General features: G+C 52.9%; 1 pseudogene; it reads left to right on the plus strand.

Moving 5' to 3' along the window:
- The first annotated feature begins 9,079 nt into the window (after positions 1 to 9,079).
- LOC117011325 overlaps positions 9,080 to 20,977 on the plus strand; it is a 28,125-nt pseudogene continuing 16,227 nt past the window's right edge.

A 20,977-nucleotide genomic window follows, 5' to 3' on the forward strand; every position in this document is an offset into this window, starting at 1 on the left:
CCGGAGACTGGTAAACAGCCTGCCCCCGTTGGAGCGACTCCACAAACCAGTAAACCCTCAGCAGGTGGAAATAAAGAGCCAGCAGAGCGCCCCACGCCATCCCAAAGAGAAGGGGGGGGAAGAAAAGGAAACAAAGCCCAAAAGATGCCGGCGACCTCATGGCCACTTGCGAGAAAAAAGAAACTCAGCCTCCCTTGTGGGGCGTGGCTCCACCCCGCTCCAGCCCTGGTGGGGCACGGCTTCGCCCCAAGCCCATCCCTGGTGGGGCGTTCCTCCTACTCTGACCCTGCCCTGGTGGGAGGTACCCCCTGATTCCATCCAGCCTTGGTGGGTGGTACCCCCGGTCATGGTCCAGCCTCAGGCAGGCACGGTCTGGACCCTGGGCCAGCCCCACGGGGCCTGTCTCTGCCCCAAGCAGTCCTGCCTCTTTGGAGGGCTGTCTTCCGCCCAGCAAGAAAGATGCCTCCACTTGGAAGTCACCATGGAAACCCCTGCCAACAACTGCCTGGAGAGGGGAATCCCCGATGAGGTGACACTAGCAGCACCCTGGACACACCCAGAAGCCCATCAGAACCAGGATGTAAAAACACCAAAGCTCCAATCTCAACTCCTGTTTCAAGCAACACCTCCAATCCTGCTGCGATCTCCAAAGCCAAGCCTTTGACCACACCTCCAAGCCTATCTACACCTCCAACCGAAAACTGTAAGTTTGTAAGGGTAGAGGGAGGAGATTTTCAAGTCCCTAGTTTAATTACAACTCCATACTCCATTACAGCTCCATAACATTCAGCGTTCGTGGGAACAGGGAAATTATGGACACTGCCAGTGGCCAAGGAAAATCTCCAGCCAGTGATTTTCTCAGGCGGTGAAAAGTACAAAGCTTTAGTTTCACTTGGGAGCTAAAGCCTTCCCAGGCTGTTTTCCATACACAGTTTTGGGGCTGCAGGAACCTAGCTCAAGTTCCCAGCCAGACAGCTCTGTAAGGCAACAGAGCAGGAAAAAACACAGATTAGACACCTGTTGTTTGTCACACAAGTGTACTGTGAATACGTGACAGAAGTTGTTTTCCCTTTCTGTCCAATAACTTTCTGTTCTGCCTGAGCTTTGCAAACCACACTATAAAATACCTGTGTTTGGCTCAGTAAACGGCTCTCTTCTCTCAAAGACGTCCTGTGTTGCCATTGCTTTCCCTTGAGTGACAGAGACAGTGTGGATCCTCTGATGCCGGCTCAGGTGGGAGCGGTCTCCGAACCTTTTCCCACATTGCCCACACTCGAAGGGCTGTTCCCCAGTGTGGATCCTCTGGTGCCGGATGAGGTCAGCACTGCGGTTGAAACCCTTCCCACATTCCAAGCATTTGTGGGGCTTCTCCCCAGTGTGGATCTTCAGGTGCTGGGCCAGGCCGGAGCTCCACGTGAATCTCTTCCCACATTCCCAACACTCGTAGGGCTTCTCCCCAGTGTGGATTATCTGGTGCCGGGCCAGGCTGCAGCTGCAGCTGAAACCTTCCCACATTCCAAGCACTTGTGGGGCTTCTCCCCTCCAGGAGGCTTCTCCACCAGCTCTGAGCTCTGCCTGGATCTGCAGCCGCCTTCCAGGCACAGGGAGGGTCTTTCCTCCTCACAGCTCCCTGGGATGGATTTGCAGCTCCTCCTTGTGAGAGATCTCTGGAGCTTTTCCTCCTCTTCCATCCCTCCATGCCTTGGGAAATGAAACTCCTGCATTGGGGGAAAAAACAAGAGGAGAGGGCATTGGGCTGGGGGTTCTTCCTGCCCAAGTTCATCAAAGGAAGTCATTTGGCATCTTGTGTCTGTAAGAACCACCAAAACAACAAGATACAGAGGAAAAATCCTCCAAATATCAAGTCACAGGTCAAAAACTCGCCAAATAGCAAGATTCAGCCAAACCCCATATAACATATATTCAGGCCCTGCAAAAAAACCAAAGCACCAACATTTAGCCCAATGAAGCTCAAAAACACCAAGATTCACCCATCAGAAAACCATGGATCCCCCTCACTGGTCACCTGCTGCCTGTGTGGGGGGCAAGATTCCTGGGGCTGGGGGGGAGGCTGGAGATACAGGGAGGGGTGGAACCTTGTGCTGCTTCCTGTTGCTGCTCCTGCTCCTGTGTTCCCACTCTTCCTCACATTCCTCTTCCTCCTACTATTCCTTCTTCTCCTGACCAATCCCACCCTCTCCTCCAACCTGCCTCATTCTTCAACTCTGCATCGCCTCTTCTCCTTCCCTTCTCCTGCTGCCCCCAGGCCCAGCACCCAGTGCCGGCTCCCTCTTCCCCCCAAACCCACAGCATCCCAGCCGAGGGGCAGGGATGGAGCTGGGGCAGCTCGGCCTGGGGCAGCGCTGGGCTCTCGGCCGCTCCCGCCCGCACTCGGTCCCCACTGCAGCCGCTCCCGCCACCACAGCGCGGGGGGGCCCGGCCTTGGCGCTGCCCCCCATGGCTGCATTCAAGTGACAGAGCTCCAGAGCCAGCACAGGAGAGATTGAGGAGACATTCCCTGGCTGAGGGACAAAATGTGTTTATGGATGGGTCTGCAAGGGCAGGAGAAGGGAAAAGAGTTCCAAGACACGCTGTGATTAAAGAAAGGGAATCAGACCAAGTGCAGGTCACCACCCGCATGCTCAGCTCAATCGGCGGAGCTTGGGTGTGCTTGGAACAGCCTGGGACTGAAATGTCCCTGAGCAGGAAGGCTCAAATATCTGCTGGTGACAGCATGGCAGCTAACAGGGTGCCAAAAGCAATTCTGAGCTCTTCACTGTATTCATGAGCAATGTACACATGAGCAATCACTGTATTTCCTATTAAGGTATTTCTAAAATAAATACAGTAATTTCACAATTACAAGCCGCACTGACTATAAGCCGCATCTTCGGGTGTCGGCAACATTTCGTTCTTTGTCCATACATCAGCCGCACCTGATTATAAGCCGCTCTGTCGTTCGCAGCGAGGACCAGCATGCAACAAAGTTGCCAATTAGTAAGAGAATCGCAGGATTGCGGGGTTTACTGGCTCGGCTTGGGCCGTGCAGGCTCAGCCCGCTCGGGGCTGCTGACAGGGCTGGGTGGCCCAGCTCGCGCTGCCGCTCAGCGGGGCTGCTCGGGGCCGGCCGCCGCTGCTGCCGCCACAGGGCTTCACTCGCCCCGGCCCGGCGCTGCCCCGCGGTGGCAGGCGGGGACAGAGCTCGCTGGCAGCCGCGGCGGTGGCGGGAGGCAGGGATGGAGCCTGCCTGCTCCTGCGGCAGGAGGCGGGGGCGGAAGCTCCCCGCCTCTCCCCCGGGCTGCGCTGCCTGAAGGAGGGAGCCCCCGCCTCCCCACCTCACACTGCCAGCATGGAGCTGCCTCCACCCGCCGTGCAACAGAGTAACCAATTTGTAACAATCGCACAATCCTGGGTTTTACTGGCAGGCGCTTGGCTCAGATCCCTGGCTGGCACTTCCAGGGTTGGAAATTTCTGAACTTTTTTCATATATTAGCCGTTCCTGAGTGTAAGCTGCATTTCTGGGGTGGGAGCAAAATTTTAGTCAAAATGGTGCGGCTTATAATCGTGAAATTATCAAGATAAGGGGCTGTGGAAGCAACAGACTCAGATGAGGAACTCATTTGACAGCAAAGATCCCTCAGGGGGCTCTGGCTGCTTTAGGAATACAATGGGACCAACACAAGCCCTGGCACCCCCAGAGCTCAGATCAGCTAGAAAGGAATGAATGGGGAAATAAAGAAACTCCTTTGGAAGCTGGTGATAGAAACCAAGATGCCACAGGTACGGCTTTTGCCATTGGCTTTGGCAAGGATAAGAGCCAGACCCAGGGCAGATATTCAATGATCTCCCTTGGAATTGGTGTTGGAATTCTTACCCTGGTAATTCTCCATCCTAGTGGAGAATATTCCTACTTTTGAATTGTCAATTAGGTTTTGGCTGGGGATGTGCCAATCAATTTTTACTCCTAGGAGAAATAGAAAAAATTTGATTGCATTGGAAATTTGTTGTGCATGTTTGTGCGTGGCTATTAATGATGGCAATATTTCCCTATGGGTTTTTCCATGTTCACCTTTAGGATGGATTTTGCAATACCAGAAGGGCTTTAAAGGACGATGCTTTAACACATAAACAGTTAATACAATATTGTTAAAAAGAAAAAAAAGAGGGGAAAAAAAGCAGATTGTGGTGGGGGGACATGTGAGTCATTCAATGGCTGCTCTTGAACAGAACCTTCATTCCAGACAGCCAGGAGAGGAGCTTTAGAAATGCAAATTAACATTGCTGGGGAAAAGTGTGGACAATGTACCAGGGTCTTCTTGCCTGGGGGAGCAATTGGGCTGATTCCCTCTGTCCCTCACCCCAAGCTCTGCCTGCTTGCACAGAGGGAATTTGCACAGCTAAAGGCAGAGCCCACAGTGAGGATATCTGACTGCAACAGAAACTGGTTAAGCTGCAAAGGGAAACAGTAAATGGAGAATGTCATGAAAACTTTACTAAAAAAAGTGGGTGGTAGAATCATCCCTCTCCCCACTCCAACATGTGCTGTCACTGTCTAGGTCATACAGGGTGTATTAGAGCACTGGGGTGTTTGTCCTAGTCCAGAGATATCACTTGGGAATCCAAGCATTTGATGATTTAATTAGAGAAAAGTGATCACTTGATGCAGACCTGGCAGGAGGGAGTGACCAAAAATGTGGAAAAAGATGAACAGACACCAGAACAAATCCTACAACTCCAAGGACCAGCTCCTTGGAATCCTAACAAACACATATCAGGAGACAGAGAATCCATCCATAATTTCAGTGCCATAATTAGGTTAAAAATGAAGTATTATTATCAATATTATTACTAGTATGTTTAATATTCATACTACTATTATTACTGTTATTGCTATTACTACTATTGTGATTACTACTGTTATTATTATTATTATGTAATGAAGAATATATTATCAGTCCTTATAATAATAACCAACTAGACAGCTCCAGCTCCTGACCTTCCTTCCGAACAATCCACGGAAATGACAAAAGAAACATTTCAGCACGGGATGGGATCAGATTATCTATTAACAGAAAGAGGAGGAGTTTGTGGAAAATTAAATGCCGCAAACTGCTTTTGCAAATAGATGATAACCGAAAAGTGGTGAAACAGGTAACAAAGGAAACAAGAAAGTAGCTCATGTACCAGTCCAAACGGGGAAAAGATGGGAATGGGACACGTTTTTGTGGTACCCTGGCAGACCATGGATTAAACGAATGCTGTTCCTCCTCTGATGTGCTGCAGCAACTCTCAGCTTTTTACCATGCATGACGGTCTCAGGTTGTAATACAGGATGTGAGGAAGAGTATGTAAGGTGGGGCAGTGATCCTTATCTCCGTGGGAGATTTTCTCTGCTAATTGGCCATCTGTTAAAAACCAGGTGGGTTAGTCATCTTTATCTTTTCCACAACCAATCCTTCCTCCAGGAACATTTGTCTGCTAATGGGCCATTGAGTCCCACTGATGACTGATAAAATTACATCATCCCATTGGGAGATGCTCCAGCCAGGGGCAGGAGCCAAGTCTTTCCTACCTAGATAGAAACTGAGATTTGGACATCAGGGCAGTCTTTTTTCCACTGGATTGCAGAGGAAAACTGAACCTTTCCACATCATCACTGGACCTTCAGGAGGAAAACTGCACCTTCTACAGGAGCACTGCTTACAACAGAACCACATCTGTCACTCCAGGAGGACTGCAGCCACCAGTGAATGGGACTGCTGCCAACACCCTGACTGATGGGTGTCAGGTTCTATTCTGACTCTGTCAGTGTTCTGGGTTTGTTCTTTGTAATATTGCATTTCTATTTTATTTTTCTATTAAAGGACTGTTATTCCGAATTCCCACATCTTTGCCTGAGAGCAAATTTCAAAATTATAATAATTTGGAAGGAGGGAGGGAGTTTACATTCTCCATTTCAAAGAGAGGCTTCTGCCTTTCTCAGCAGACATCCTCTCTTCCAAACCAAGACAATGACACCTTGCTGAGTGCAGCAGGTGAGCAGGGGGATGCAGGTGGCAGCCAGGCCTCCTGATCCAGAAACGGCTACAAAAGGACAGGGAGTGAGGTCACTGAGAATAATCCCAAAATCAAAGAGGATCCAGGAAAAGAGATTGAACCAATGGTAAGGTTCGTAAAGACAATTACTGAGAAACTGAGAAGAGGAGAGATTGAAAGGAGTTAGATAAATGTGCAAGGAAGATAGGGCCAGGGACTTGTATAAAAGGAAGTAAAAGGACAGAGCACCAGTTTCAGAAAATGTTACTAATTGACAGGGACTGCTAGCTCAGCCAAGAACCTGATTAATTCCTCAACTTCCAGAAGGAGAAACACTTGATAGAGCCGTGAATTTCGAATGTTATACAAAAGGAGGGGTGCATATTAACAAGGACACGCAGTAGGCGGATCGGGGAGTCTGAACCTTCCAAGTACCTCAGCCAGTGGGGAAAGGGAGAGGGAGATGCAGCCGGGAAAATGAGGATAAAAAGGAGGCTGCGTTTTAGAGACCGCATGGCAAATGCCGCATGGCCTCTCCCTTTGTTCAGGAATAAAGTCACTTTTCCAGGACTCCTCTGTCTCCTTTGGGCACACAAACCTCTGGCGACGGGAATTTTGCCGCCCAGCCCCGGGCCCAGGGCAGCCACCTCTGTGCTACCGCCAGGAACCGGGACGAGCCAGCGCTGCTCCGGCAGCGGCTCCTGCCGAGGCCCCAGCGGGAAGGAGAGCGCGGGCAGCCGCTCCCGCAGCGCCCTCAGCCCAGGGGGAACACGGGCCGGCCACGGCACAACGAAGCCGCCAGAGCCCCCTGCCGCCCCCTGGGCCCGCCCGCAGCGAGCCCCGAGCCCCCGCAGAACCAAGCACAGCCCTCACCTGCGCTGGGGCCGCCTCCGAGCTCCGCCGCCGCCTCACCCGGCTCCGGCCGCTGCCGCCGCTCCCGGGCCCGTGCCCTGGGGGCGGCCCCCGGGGCTGGGCTTGTCCCGCTCTGCCCAATCAGCGCGCGAGAACGAGGAGTGACGGCAGAATCAGCCAATGGCAGCGAGGGGCGGGCTGGCCCATCCCCGCAGCAGCCCCGGGGCTCTCTCAGCCCGTTCGCGCTCCCAGACTGGGGCAGGGCCCGGCCCGGGCTGAGCCCGAGGAGCCGCTGCTGCCCTGAACCGCCGGGAGCTCGGCCTGAGCTGGAGCTGAAGGCGCTCGGAGCGCCCGTCGAGGCCGGGATGGAGTAAGGACTCACCTGCAGTTCCAGCCGGAGCAGGGGATGCCTGAGAGATGCCCCGAGCCCGTAGGAAGGCCCTGCAGGGCCATGGAAGTGGCTCCTGGCGGGACTTGTGAGCCTGTAGGGGATCCCCGCTGGAGCAGCCTGTTCCTGAGGGACTGTGTCCCGTGGGGGGGAGCCCGGGCTGGAGCAGAACAAGGATTCCTGTCCCTGAAGGGGAGGCTGTGACATGACCTGACTGTGACCGCCATCCCCTGTGCCTCTGGGATGGCGAGGGAATATGGGATAAAGTTAAGCCTGGGAAGGAGGGAGAGGTGGGGGGAAGATCTTTCTTTAGCATTTGGCTAACTTGTCATTATCGTGCTCTGATTTGTCTGATGATAAATTCAATTAATCTCCTCAAGTCAAGTGTGTAGTGACTCTAAGCAGTGATTGAACTGTCCCTCCCCTTATCCAGACCCTCGAGTCTTTGCTCATGTGTTCCGTTCCCTGCCCAGGGTAAGGAGGGAAGTGACGGAGAGGTTTTGGCCGCTCTCAGGCATCCCCTGCTCCAACCCGCGCTCCTGCCGAGCCTGCAGGTGAGTCCCAGCTCCATCCCGGACTCAATCCCAGCTCCCAGCGCCCTCAGCTCCCGCTCACCCCGAGCTCCCGGTGGTTCAGGGCAGCAGCGGTTCTTTGCCCTGATAGACGGGCCGGGCCCAGCGCCAGAACCGCTCCTCAGGCGAGGTTTGCGAGAAATGGCGGAGCTCGGGAAAAGGGAGGGGAAGTCCGTGCCGTGTGCAGAGCCCGCCCCTCGCTGCGATTGGCTGATTCTGCCGTCACTCCTCGTTCCCCCGCGCTGATTGGACAGAGCGGGCATAAGCCCGGCCCTGGGGCCATAGCCAGGGCACCGCAGGCACAGCAAAGCCGCCGGTGACGGAGCGACTGTGCGGGCCTGGGAGCGGCGGCAGCGGCCGGAGCCCGGTGAGGCGGCGGCGGAGCTCGGAGGCAGCGCGGCGCCGCGTCCCGGAAACGGGTCAGACACCTCTGTGCTACCGCCAGGAACCGGGACGAGCCAGCGCTGCTCCGGCAGCGGCTCCTGCCGAGGCCCCAGCGGGAAGGAGAGCGCGGGCAGCCGCTCTCGCCGCGCCCTCAGCTCAGGAGGAACACGGGCCGACCACGGCATAACGAACGTGCCAGAGCCCCCTGCCGCCCCCTGGGCCCGCCCGCAGCGAGCCCCGAGCCTCCGCAGAACCAAGCACAGCCCTCACCTGCGCTGGGGCCGCCTCCGAGCTCCGCCGCCGCCTCACCGAGCCCGCACAGAACCCCTCACCATGGCGCCTGTGCTGCCTCACGAGCGCCCTGGGGGCGGCCCCGGGGCTGGGCTTGTCCCCGCTCTGCCCAATCAGCGCGCGAGAACGAGGAGTGACGGCAGAATCAGCCAATGGCAGCGAGGGGCGGGCTCTGCACACGGCCCAGCCTCGGCCCGCGCTCTCAGGGCCCCCCGGGCTGGGCGAGGCCAAAGCCGGAGATGAGGAACAGCCCTGGAACGGGCCCGGCCCGAGCCGGGATTGGCCTCACAACACAAACAAAGTTCTCCGCAGCTCCCGGCACGCCTTTCCAGCCCTGCGTGTTCGCTGGCTCCGCCTCAGCGGGAAGCCCTGGAGTCCTCACTTCTCCTACCCCCCAAAACAGGAGCATCAGTGCATGGCTTTGATTTTCTTCCAAACTGGGGAAACTGCCCCTTTGGATGAGTGGAGGAGGGGAGAGATTTCTGTCAGAAAACTGCAAAAACCCTATAGCAGGATCATGAGAAGTAAATGAAGACCCTTCATATCAGCGCTGGGAGCACAGGACTAAACCCCCCGTGCTCACCTACAGAATGGATGTTCTGCCTTTTATGCCCCCGGGCCCTCCCAAAGTCTTGTCGGTGAACTCCTTCTCTGCCGTCCATTGCTGGACACTTTCTTACAGCTTGGACTGGAGCTCAGGTGTAGGAACAAGCCGGCTCTTGGGGGTTGATTTTTCCTTCCCTCTCTGCCTGTGGAATTTTTTCCCATTGACATGCTAAGGAGCACTGATGGCTCGGTCCTTGAGACCTTGAGATGGGGCAGGGAGAGCTTCCCTGGGTTTTTTGGGAGTTTCTCTCAGAGGAGGGCGGTGGGCGAGGGCTGTGGGGGGAAGGGTTGGAAGTGCTCGAGGTTCGAGGCAGGTAAAGGAGAGTTGGGGGCAGTGCTGGCACTCGCTCGCTTTTGGCTCTCGGAGCAGAAGCCGCTGGAAAACCTCGCCCCGCCATCCCAGCGCCGGGAGCTGCCTCTTCTGGTGTTGGGTCCCTGCTAGGACGCTCTCCTGCCTCAGCCTGCCATCTCCAAGCGTCCTGTTTGGAGCACCGGGAGCGACACTCTGAGGACCCAGGACACAGCCTCTATCACCCCCAGCACTCCCACAGCCAAGCAGGATCCGCATCTGCCCCTGCCCACCGGGAAGTGCCTGCACCACAGGGAAAAAGCGCCCACAACCAAAAGAGCTGTCACTGGCTTCCTGTTCTGTTTGTTGTTAATTTCAAAGTTAGTTGTTGTTGTTTCGTTTTCCTTTATATACATACATATATATATACACACATACTAGAAAAGAACTGTTATTCCTATCCCCATGTCTTTGCCAGAGAGCCCCTTAATTTCAAAAGATACTAATTCACAGGAGGGATTTACTTTCTCCATTTTAAGTGAAAGCCCTGCTTTCCCTAGCACACCTCTCTTTTCAAACCAAGACACTGGCCCTGCCCAAATGCCCCGACTACCTAAGCCATGTTGTGACAACAACACAAGGGGGAGGGGATAAAGGACTATTGGAGGATATAGTACAATAACACCATTATACATCCATAAAACGTAACATAAACGCAGTATTCATCCATTAATTGTGAGAGCAAACCATGGCATTAGTCATCTATAACAAACCTCCTTTTTCCTTCTCCTAAGTCATTTGGCTCAAACAATTGACTCTTATTTTCGATTCCAATGATTCACTCTTCTCAAAATTGAGATTTTTCATACTAGCATCCTTTGAAGTGGGTGACGATAGTGGGAACAGAAAAATCTCAGCTTTTCCTTAGGTCCCACTTATTCATAATGGAGAAAAGGGAATCCCAGAGGCCTGGTATGACCATCTACCATGCTGATGGGGTTACTGCCCATAGCAGGTGTATCTCACCTGTTAAACACCAATTGAGGAATGACAGAGGTCTGGTGTGGCCTTTTTGCCCCCACCTTACCATGGCTATGGGGTTGCTGCCCACAGCAGGGCTGTACAATCTTCTCGGTGGTGAACACAGGGGCCACCTGGTCTTTCCCTCTATTTCTTGTCTGACTCCCCTTGTTGGCTCCTAAGGAAACAGCTGCAGCACCTCTTACGAGTTCCCTGTGAACTTCCCCTCAACAGATACGCTTGTAATTTCCATCCAATAAAACAGGATAATTACATTAATAACAGATGTGGTTCAAACTTTCCCCAAAAGTGTTGTTAAAACAATCTTTAAGCCAGCTGGTGGAAGCTTGACCCTCTTTTCAGATGTCCTCGTACTTCTTTGGTTATCTCTCGGTCTCTGCTTGAGAGTCAATTCTATCTCACCTGGTCTGGATGTTATAGTTTATGCTTTGGGTTCTTTTCCTGGGCCTTTCATTCTGTTGCCATGACTCCACTCCCACTCTGCAGTTCCCAGTGCCCATTCAGTGGTGAGCAGTACCTGAAAGGGACCTCCCCACTGAGGGGTTAAAAGCTGCTCTTTCTCTAAAAGACAGACACTGCAGACAATGTACATCAGGTAGCATTTTCTACACAGCAGCTCCTGGCTGAGTATTAGAACTGCGGTGCCCTGGCTACGGCCCCAGGGCCGGGCTTATGCCCGCTCTGTCCAATCAGCGCGCGAGAACGAGGAGTGACGGCAGAATCAGCCAATGGCAGCGAGGGGCGGGCTCTGCACACGGCACGGACTCCCCTCCCTTTTCCCGAGCTCCGCCATTTCTCGCAAACCTCGCCTGAGGAGCGGTTCCTGGCGCTGGTCCCGGCCCGTCTATCAGGGCAAAGAACCGCTGGTGTCCTGAACCACCGGGAGCTCGGGGTAAGCAGGGGCTGAGGGTGCTGGGAGCTGGGATTGAGTCCGGGATGGAGCCGGGACCTACCTACAGGCTCGGCAGGAGCGCGGGTTGGAGCAGGGGATGCCTGAGAGAGGCCAAAACCTCTCCGTCACTTCCCTCCTTACCCTGGGCAGGGAACAGAACACATGAGCAAAGACTCGAGGGTCTGGATAAGGGGAGGGACAGTTCAATCACTGCTTACAGTCACTACACACTTGACTTGAGGAGATTAATTGAATTTATCATCAGACAAATCAGAGCACGATAATGACAAGTTAACCAAATGCTAAAGAAAGATCTTCCCCCCACCTCTCCCTCCTTCCCAGGCTTAACTTTATCCCATATTCCCTCGCCTCCCAGAGGCACAGGGGATGGCGGGCACAGTCAGGTCATGTCACAGGCTCCCCTTCAGGGACAGAAATCCTTGTTCTGCTCCAGCCCGAGGTCCCCCCCACGGGACACAGTCCCTCAGGAACAGGCTGCTCCAGCGGGGATCCCCTACAGGCTCACAAGTCCTGCCAGGAGCCACTTCCATGGCCCTGCAGGGCCTTCCTACGGGCTCGGGGCATCTCTCAGGCATCCCCTGCTCCGGCTGGAACTGCAGGTGGGTCCTTACTCCATCCCGGCCTCGGCGGGCGCTCCGGCCTCAGCCCGGGCCGGGCCCTGCCCCAGTCTGGGAGCGCGAACGGGCTGAGAGAGCCCCGGGGCTGCTGCCGGGGCTGGGCCAGCCCGCCCCTCGCTGCCATTGGCTGATTCTGCCGTCACTCCTCGATCTCGCGCGCTGATTGGGCAGAGCGGCAAAGGTGCCCTTGGGGCACCCTCTGGGCGGGCCCGGCAGCGGCGGCAGCGGCCGGAGCCCGGTGAGGCGGCGGCGGAGCTCGGAGGCGGCCCCAGCGCAGGTGAGGGCTGTGCTTGGTTCTGCGGGGGCTCGGGGCTCGCTGCGGGCGGGCCCAGGGGGCGGCAGGGGGCTCTGGCGGCTTCGTTGTGCCGTGGCCGGCCCGTGTTCCCCCTGGGCTGAGGGCGCTGCGGGAGCGGCTGCCCGCGCTCTCCTTCCCGCTGGGGCCTCGGCAGGAGCCGCTGCCGGAGCAGCGCTGGCTCGTCCCGGTTCCTGGCGGTAGCACAGAGGTGGCTGCCCTGGGCCCGGGGCTGGGCGGCAAAATTCCCGTCGCCAGAGGTTTGTGTGCCCAGAGGAGACCGAGGAGTCCTGGGAAAGTGACTTTATTCCTGAACAAAGGGAGAGGCCATGCGGCATTTGCCATGTGGTCTCTAAAACGCAGCCTCCTTTTTATCCTCATTTTCCCGGCTGCATCTCCCTCTCCCTTTCCCCACTGGCTGAGGTACTTGGAAGGTTCAGAATTCCCATCTGCCTGCTGCATGTCCCTTTTTTATATGCACCCCTCCTCTTGTTGTTTAACGTGTGATATTATCGCCTCTGTTATGTGTTTCTCCTCGAAGTTCAGGAATTGATCAGGTTCTTGGCTGAGCAGCAGTCCGTGGCAATTAGTAACATTTTCCGAAACTGCTCATTTGCCTTGTTACTTCTTCTTGTTCAAGTCCCCCGCCTTATCTCAATGCACATTCTTCTTACTGTGTTCAAACCCTCTTCTCATTTTCTCAATAATTATCTTTACTAACTTTAATTACCATTGGTTCAATCTCTTTTCCTGGCTCCTCTTTGATTTTGGGATTATTCTCAGTGACCTCACTCCCTGTCCTTCTGTAGCCGTTTCTGGATCAGGAGGCCTGGCTGCCACCTGCATCCCCTTGCTCACCTGCTGCACTCAGCAAGGTGTCATTGTCTTGGTTTGGAGGACAGGTATCTGCTAAGAAAGTTAGGAGCCTAGCCTCTCTTTGAAATAGAGAATGTAATCTCCCTGCCCCGTTGCAAATTATAATGTTGAAATTAAGGGGCTCTTAGGCAAAGATATGGAAATTAGAACTAACAGTTCTTTACTTAGAGAATTTAAAAAGAAATATGGTATTACAAAGAACAAACCCAGAACACTGACAGAGTCAGAATAGAACCTGACACCCATCAGTCAGGGTGTTGGCAGCAGTCTCATTCAATGGTGGCTGCAGTCCTCCTGGAGTGACAGATGTGGTTCAGTTGAAGCAGTGCTCCTGTAGAAGGGTGCAGTTTTCCTCTGAAGGTCCATCGATGATGTGGAAAGGCTCACTTTTCCTTTGGAATCCAGTGGAAAAAAGACTACCCTGATGTTTCAAATCTCAGTTTCTATCTAGGTAGGAAAGACTTGGCTCCTGTCCTGGCTGGAGCATCTCCCAATGGGATGATATAATTTTATCAGTCATCAGTAGGACTCAAGGGCCCATTAGCAGATGACATCTTCCTGGAGGTAGGATGGGTTTTGGAAAAGATAAAGAACACTGCCCTGCCTGGTTTTTAACAGATGGCCCATTAGCAGAGAAAATCTCCCATGGAGATAAGAATCACTGCCCCACTTGGTTTCAACAGATGGTGATAGAATACAGTTTATTGCAACCTAAGAGAGTTATGCATGGTAAAAACATAGGAGTTGCTACAGCACTCTTATCAGATCAGGAACACCATTCGTTTAACCCATGGTGTGCCAGGGAGCCAAAAAAATGTGTCCTATTCCCATCCTTTCTATATTTGGACTGGTACATGAGCCAGTTTCTCATTTCCTTTGTTATCTGTTTCACCGCTTTTCGCTTATCATCTCTGTGCAAACAGCAGTTTGAGTCATTTAATTTTCCACAAACTCTTCTTTCTTGTGTAAATAGATAATCTTGATCCCATTGCATGGTGAAATGTCTCCTTCCTCATTTCAGTGGGTTGTTCAGCAAGAAGGTCAGGAGCTGGAGCTGTCAGGTTGGTTATTATTTCAAAGACTGATAATATATTCTTCAGTACATAATAATAATAACACCAGTGATAACAAGAGTAGTAACAGCAATAACAGTAATCATAATAGTGTGAATATTAAACATAATGGTAATAATAATAATGGTAACAATATTTTGTTTTTAACCTAATTATGCCACTCAAATTATGGATGGATTCTCTGTCTCCTGATATGAATTTGTTAGCATTCTAAGGGGCTGCTGGTCCATGGAGTTGTAGGATATGTTCTGGTGCCTGTTCATCTTTTCCCCATTTTTTCCACATTTTTGGGTGCCCCCTCCATCCAGGGCTGCATCAGTTGACCACTTTTCTCTAATTAAATCATCAAATGCTTGGATTCCCAAGTGATTTCTCTGGACTAGGCAAAACACCCCAGTGCTCTAATACACCCTGTATGACCTAGACAGTGACAGCACATGTTGGAGTGGGGAGAGGGATGATTCCCTCCCACTTTTTTAGTGAAGTTTTCACAACATTCTCCATTTGCTGTTTCCCTTTGCAGCTTAACCAGTTTCTGTTGCAGTCAGATATCCTCACTGTGGGCTCTGCCTTTAGCTGTGCAAATTCCCTCTGTGCAAGCAGGCAGAGCTTGGGGTGAGGGACAGAGGGAATCAGCCCAATTGCTCCCCCAGGCAAGGAGACCCTGGTACATTGTCCACACTTTGCTCCAGCAGTGTTAATTTGCATTTCTAAAGCTCCTCTCCTGGCTTCCTAGAATGATGCATGTGTTCAATAGCAGCCATTGGATGACTCACATGTGGCACCCCATCAATCTCCTTTTTTTTTTTCCTTTTTAACAGTATTCTATTAATTGGTTATGCATTAAAGCATCACCTTTAAAGCCCTTCTGGTTTTGCAAAATCCATCCTAAAGCTGAACATCGAAAAACCCATACGGAAATTTTGCCATCACTAAGAGCCACCCATAAATATACACTAAAAATTTCCAATGCAATCCATTTTTTTCTACTTCTTCTAGGAATAATAATTGATTATCACATTCCCAACCCAAACCTAACTGACAATACAAAAGCAGGATAATTCTTTACTAGGTGGAGAATTACCAGGGTAAGGAATTCCAAACACCAGTTCCAAGGGAGATCATTGAATATCTGCCCTGGGTCTGGCTCTTATCCTTTCCAAAGCCAATGGCAAAAGCCGTACCTGTGGCATCTTGGTTTCTATCACCAGCTTCAAAGGAGTTTCTTTATTTCCCCATTCATTCTTTCTCCCTGACCTGAGCTCTGGGGGTGCCAGGGCTTGTGTTGGTCCCATTGTATTCCTAAAGCAGCCAGAGCCCCCTGAGGGATCTTTGCTGTCAAATGAGTTCCCCATCTGAGTCTGTTGCTTCCACAATCCCTTATCTTGGTATTATTTGTTTTAGAAATACCTTAATAAGTCGATCCAGTGGTTGCTGAAGAAGTCAGAATTGCTTTTGGCACCCTGTTAGCTGCCATGCTGTCACCAGCAGATATTTGAGCCTTCCTGCTCAGGGCATTTCAGTGCCAGGCTCTTCCAAGCACACCCAGCTCCGCCGGTTGAGCTGAGCATGCGGGCGGTGACCTGCGCTTGGTCTGATTCCCTTTCCTTAATTACAGTGTGTCTTGGAACTCTTTTCCCTTTTCCTGCCCTTGCAGACCCATCCATAAACACATTTTGTCCCTCAGGCCAGGGAATGTCTCCTCAATGTCTCCTGTGCTGGCTCTGGAGCTCTGTCACTTGAATGCAGCCATGGGTTTGTTGCCAGCCCCTGTGCAGGCTGTTCAAACAGGAGGCTGGGTTAAACCCTTCCCCTGTCCTCAATTCTAAATCCTCCTGTGCCACTGAACAAGTTCCATTCTGTAATCACTGATCACTGCTCATCCATGTAGAAGCTCTTTTGGTTATCAAAGCTTTACCTTGGTGCCACACTTGAACAACTGCTATCAGTTTTTGGACTTGAGGTCCCATTAAAGCTGTGGCTGCACAATTCTGCAGGCAATGAGGCCACTCTGGCCACTGGGTTAAACACCTAACCACGAGAATTCCTTTGGCATGGCACTGTTTAGCATAGACATACAATTCAAATTTCTTTTCTGTGTCTGGTGGAGCCATGACTGCAGCATGAATAATTTCTTTTTTTTTCAATTTCTTAAGTTTTATTTGATTTTTCATGTCTGTACCACAACATTGAGGGTATCTGGGTTTAAAAAGTAACGTAATGTTGTGCCTAGAACAGAGGATCCTCAATCCAGGTCCTGCAATTTCTTCTTAATCCTCAGATTTCTTGCAAGTCCTTTTTAGTCCTGGATTACTTCTGATATTCCCTGGTCCCTCTCTGGGTCAATACAGCACAAACCTCCAGTCAGAATATGTCCCAAATATTTAACCTTTTTATCCACCGTTTGTACTTTTTTTTTTCCAAATACTCATAGTTACTTTTTAGCCTTTAGAACATTCAGGCATTTCACAGAGGTGGCTTCTACCACTTCTTTTCCTCCTGATTGGAGCAAGTCATCCACATCCTGCATTAACCCAATCCCATGGGGTTGGGGAAAATTCTTGTGATATTTTCTGCAAGGCTTGCCCCAGTAAGGCTGGTGCTTCCGTGCATCCTGCAGAAGGATTGTCCATGTCTTTACCATTTTCCCTTCTACCACTTGTTCCCACTCCAAGGCAAAATGCAGTTTAGCATCCTGTGTGAGTGGGCATCCCCAGAAAGCATCTTTGACATGAAGTAGTGAATGGTGTCAGTGTGAGGAGGGAACCTGGTTCAAGATGGTGAAAGGATCTGAGAGCCCCTGGGTTTTGAGTCCCCCTTAATATGCACCCCACTTTTGTATAGCTAACGATATTCATGGCTCTGTTAAGTCTTTGCTTTTCTTCCAGTAGTTCATGAATTTAGCAGGAACTTGGCTGGGCAGCAGTCTGTGTTGTCAGTTAGTAATATTTTCTGAACCTGATGGCTTCTCCTGTGTCCAGGCAGACCCGCAGCTCCCAGCATTCCCCACTTGGACCCCACCTGGGCCCCAGCGCCCCCCGCGAGGGGAATTTGGGGAGGTGGGAGGGGGGCAGCGCCAAGGCCGGGCCCCCCCGCGCTGTGGTGGCGGGAGCGGCTGCAGTGGGGACCGAGTGCGGGCGGGAGCGGCCGAGAGCCCAGCGCTGCCCCAGGCCGAGCTGCCCCAGCTCCATCCCTGCCCCTCGGCTGGGATGCTGTGGGTTTGGGGGGAAGAGGGAGCCAGCAGTGGGTGCTGGGCCTGGGGGCAGCAGGAGAAGGGAAGGAGCCGCAGGGTTGAAGAACAAAATAGGCACATGATGCACGTGGGAGGAGAAGGTGGGATTGTGCAGGAGAATGAGGAATAGTAGGAGGTAGAGGAGTGTGAGGAAGAATAGGGACACACAAGGAGGAGGTGGAGAAGGTGGAGCAGAAACAGGAAGCAGCACAAGGTTCAGCCCCTCCTTGTGTCTTCAGCCTCTCCCCCAGCCCCAGGAGCCTTGTCCCCCCCCTACAAGTAACAGGTGACTGGAGAGAGGGAGGATCCACGATTTTCATAGGGGTCAGTTTTGGTGTTTCTGAACTTTATTGGGCTAAATGTTGGTGCTTTGTTTTTTTGCGGGGCCTGAATATTTATATTATGCAAGAGGTTTTGACTGAATCTTGCTCTTTGGGAAATTTTTGATCTGTGTTGTGATGTTTGGAGGATTTTCAGGGTGAATCTTGGGGTGTGGGAGGTTCTTAAAGACACAAGATGCCCAGTGATTTCCTGAGTTGCACTTAGGGAAGGAGTAACCCCTAGTCCAAGGCCCTCTCGTCTTTGTTTTTTCCCCAAACCAGGATTTTTCATTCCTAATTTGTGGTGGATGGAGGAGGAAGAAAAGCCCCAGATATCCCTCTCAAGGAGGAACTGCAAACCCAGCCCAGGGAGCTGCGAGGAGGAAGCACTCTCCCTGTGCCAGGAAGGCAGCCGGAGTTCCAGGCAGAGCTCAGAGCTGGTGGAGAAGCCTAATGGAGGGGAGAAGCCCCATGAGTGCTTGGAATGTGGGAAGGGTTTCAGCTACAGGTCCCATCTGATCCAGCACCAGAGGATCCACACTAGAGAAAAGCCCTTCTGGCTGATCCAGCACCAGAGGATCTACACTGGGGAAAAGCCCTATGAGTGTGGGGAATGCGGGATGGGATTCAGAGACAGATTCCATCTGATCCGGCACCAGGTGATCCACACTGGGGAAAAACCCTACGAGTGTGGGGAATGTGGGAAGAGCTTCTGTGACATCTCCTGTCTGATGCAGCACCAGGTGACCCACACAGGGGAACAGCCCTACACCTGCTTGGAATGTGGGAAGAGCTTTGGCTGGAGCTCTGCCCTGAGAAACCACCAGCGCATCCACACCGGGGAGAGGCCCTACAAGTGTCCTGAGTGTGGGAAGAGGTTTCAGACCAGCTCCGATCTCCTCAAACATAAGCGGATTCACAGAGAGGAGAGGCCCTTCCGCTACCTCAACTGCGGGAAGGGATTCAAATGTAATGACAACCTTACTGCCCACCGGCGCATCCACACCGGGGAGAAGGCCCTACGAGTGTCCTGAGTGTGGGAAGAGCTTCTCACAGAGCTCAAACTTGACCTGACACCAAGGGAGGCACCACTAAGGGAAGCACTGCAAATGTGGGAAGAGTTTTGTGCACTGCTCCATCTCCATCTCCCGTGGGAGGATCGTTTTTGGATGATCCCCAGTGACCCCGTTGGGCAGAGCCCTGGTGATCCATGGTCCTGGTGATCCCTGTTGGTTGAGGGGAAGAGGTTGGAGAGATTTCTCTCCCATTCTCCTTATGCTGCTGTGATTTGGTTGATAATAAATTCCCTCCCTGTGCCTAGGCTGGGTCTGTTGGTCCCCTGCTGGGATTTGGGGCAGGATCTCTCTTGTTCCTTCTCTCAACTCCCAGACCTCTCCTCAGCCAATGAGAGAAGGCACTAAAATACAGTAATTTCATGACTATAAGGTGCACCGTTTTGACTAATATTTTTGTCTGAACCTGGAAGTGCACCTTATAATCTGGATGCACCTTATATATGGACAAAGTTCAGAAATTTGCCAACCTGGAAGTGTGAGCCGCAACTGCCCCGAGCCACAGAAACCACCCCCCCCCCCACAAGCTGCGGCAGCCCCGGCGCCGCTGGAGCCCCATGCCCCCCCAAGCCATGGGAGCCCTGTGCCACAGGAGCACCGTGCCTCAAGGGGGACACGGCACCATGGCACCGCAGAGCTGCGAGGGATAGATGGCACTGCGGAGCCGCAAGGGGGAATGGCACGGCAGCAGTGCCGAGCCGCACGAGGGAACGGCATGGTGTCTCTGCGGAGCTGTGAGGGGGAACAGCATGGTGGCACCACGGAGCTACAAGGGGGAACAGCATGGCGGCAACGCTGAGCCATGGGGGACAGGCGGCACGGCGGCAACACTGAGCCGTGGGGGACAGGCGGCATGGCGGCTCCGCGGAGCCGCGAGGGGGAACAGCACTGCGGCAGCACGGAGCCGCAAGAGGGAGGCGGCCCCGCGGCTGTGCCGAGCCGCACCAGTCAGCACCGGGGGAAGGCGGGAGTGCCAGGGCCTGCGGCATGGGAAGGGCGCCTGGGGCTGCGTTTAAAGCTTACGTCAATCTGTGAAAAATGTTTCCAAATTGAGCACCTGCCATTAAACACCACAATTGCGGGATTCCATTACTAATTCGTTATTTTGTTGTGCGCAGCACAGCTCCTCGCTGCAAAAAAAAAAAAGGTGCGCCTTATTGTCCAGTGCGCGTTATATAATGTACAATGTTGCAACATTTGCTGACTCCCAGAGGTGCACTTTACAATCCGGTGTGCCTTATAGTCATGAAATTACTGTAATTGAGCCAATCAGAGCGCGTGACACTGATGACTGCTCAGTTGCCCGGCGGTCCCACAGCACCCAGTGCTCCTCACCTGGACTCCACCCGCACCCCACCCTTGCTCCCTGTGCCCTCCACCAGGGGAATTTGGGGAGGGCGGAGGTGTCAAAACCTGCCTGGCACTGGCCATGGGGCGTGTGGCGCCTGCTGGGGCCATATAAGTGGCACTGGAGCCCCCCAGGGTGAGGACGCGGTGCTCTCGGGTGAGCGTGAGGGGCAGGAAGGGAGATGGTGGGAACAGTGGGACCCGTGGGGAAAGAAAGGGATAGAGGGAGATAGGACCCCCAAACAGGTGTTGGAGTGGGGCTGGCAACTGGGGAGTTATGGGAAAGAGGGAGGAAAATGCAGAGAAGGGTGGAAAAGAGGAACTGGGACCATAGGAAGAAGGATCCCATGGTGGCCGTGGGACACTGGGGGTGCAGAGTTGGGGTTTCCCTGGAGCTCTTGGCTACTGGAGGGCTGCTGGGGGGGCACCCCCGAACCTGTGTCCTGCACACACAGGGCTGTTCCAGGAGATGGTTCAGTCCCAGTGTCACTTCATTAACGGCACCGACCGCGGGAGGTTTGTGGAGAGGAGCATCTCCAGCTGGGAGCAGTTCCTGCACATGTGGGGCTGTATGTGAGGGACACCTTTGGGGACAAGGTTGCCAGGTACTGGAACAGCGACCTGGAATGTATGTGTGGGATACTGATGAAAGCCAGGAAAGTTACAACTTAGATTTTCTCAAGCTGCTTAAAGATAAACACAAGAAAAAGAATTAATAACAGAGATTAACACCTGCTGGATTGTGTGAGAGACTTGACAAGGGTGTTACATTCCT

Source organism: Catharus ustulatus, unplaced genomic scaffold (assembly GCF_009819885.2).
Source record: "Catharus ustulatus isolate bCatUst1 unplaced genomic scaffold, bCatUst1.pri.v2 scaffold_109_arrow_ctg1, whole genome shotgun sequence".
NCBI classification, from domain to species: Eukaryota; Metazoa; Chordata; class Aves; order Passeriformes; family Turdidae; genus Catharus; species Catharus ustulatus.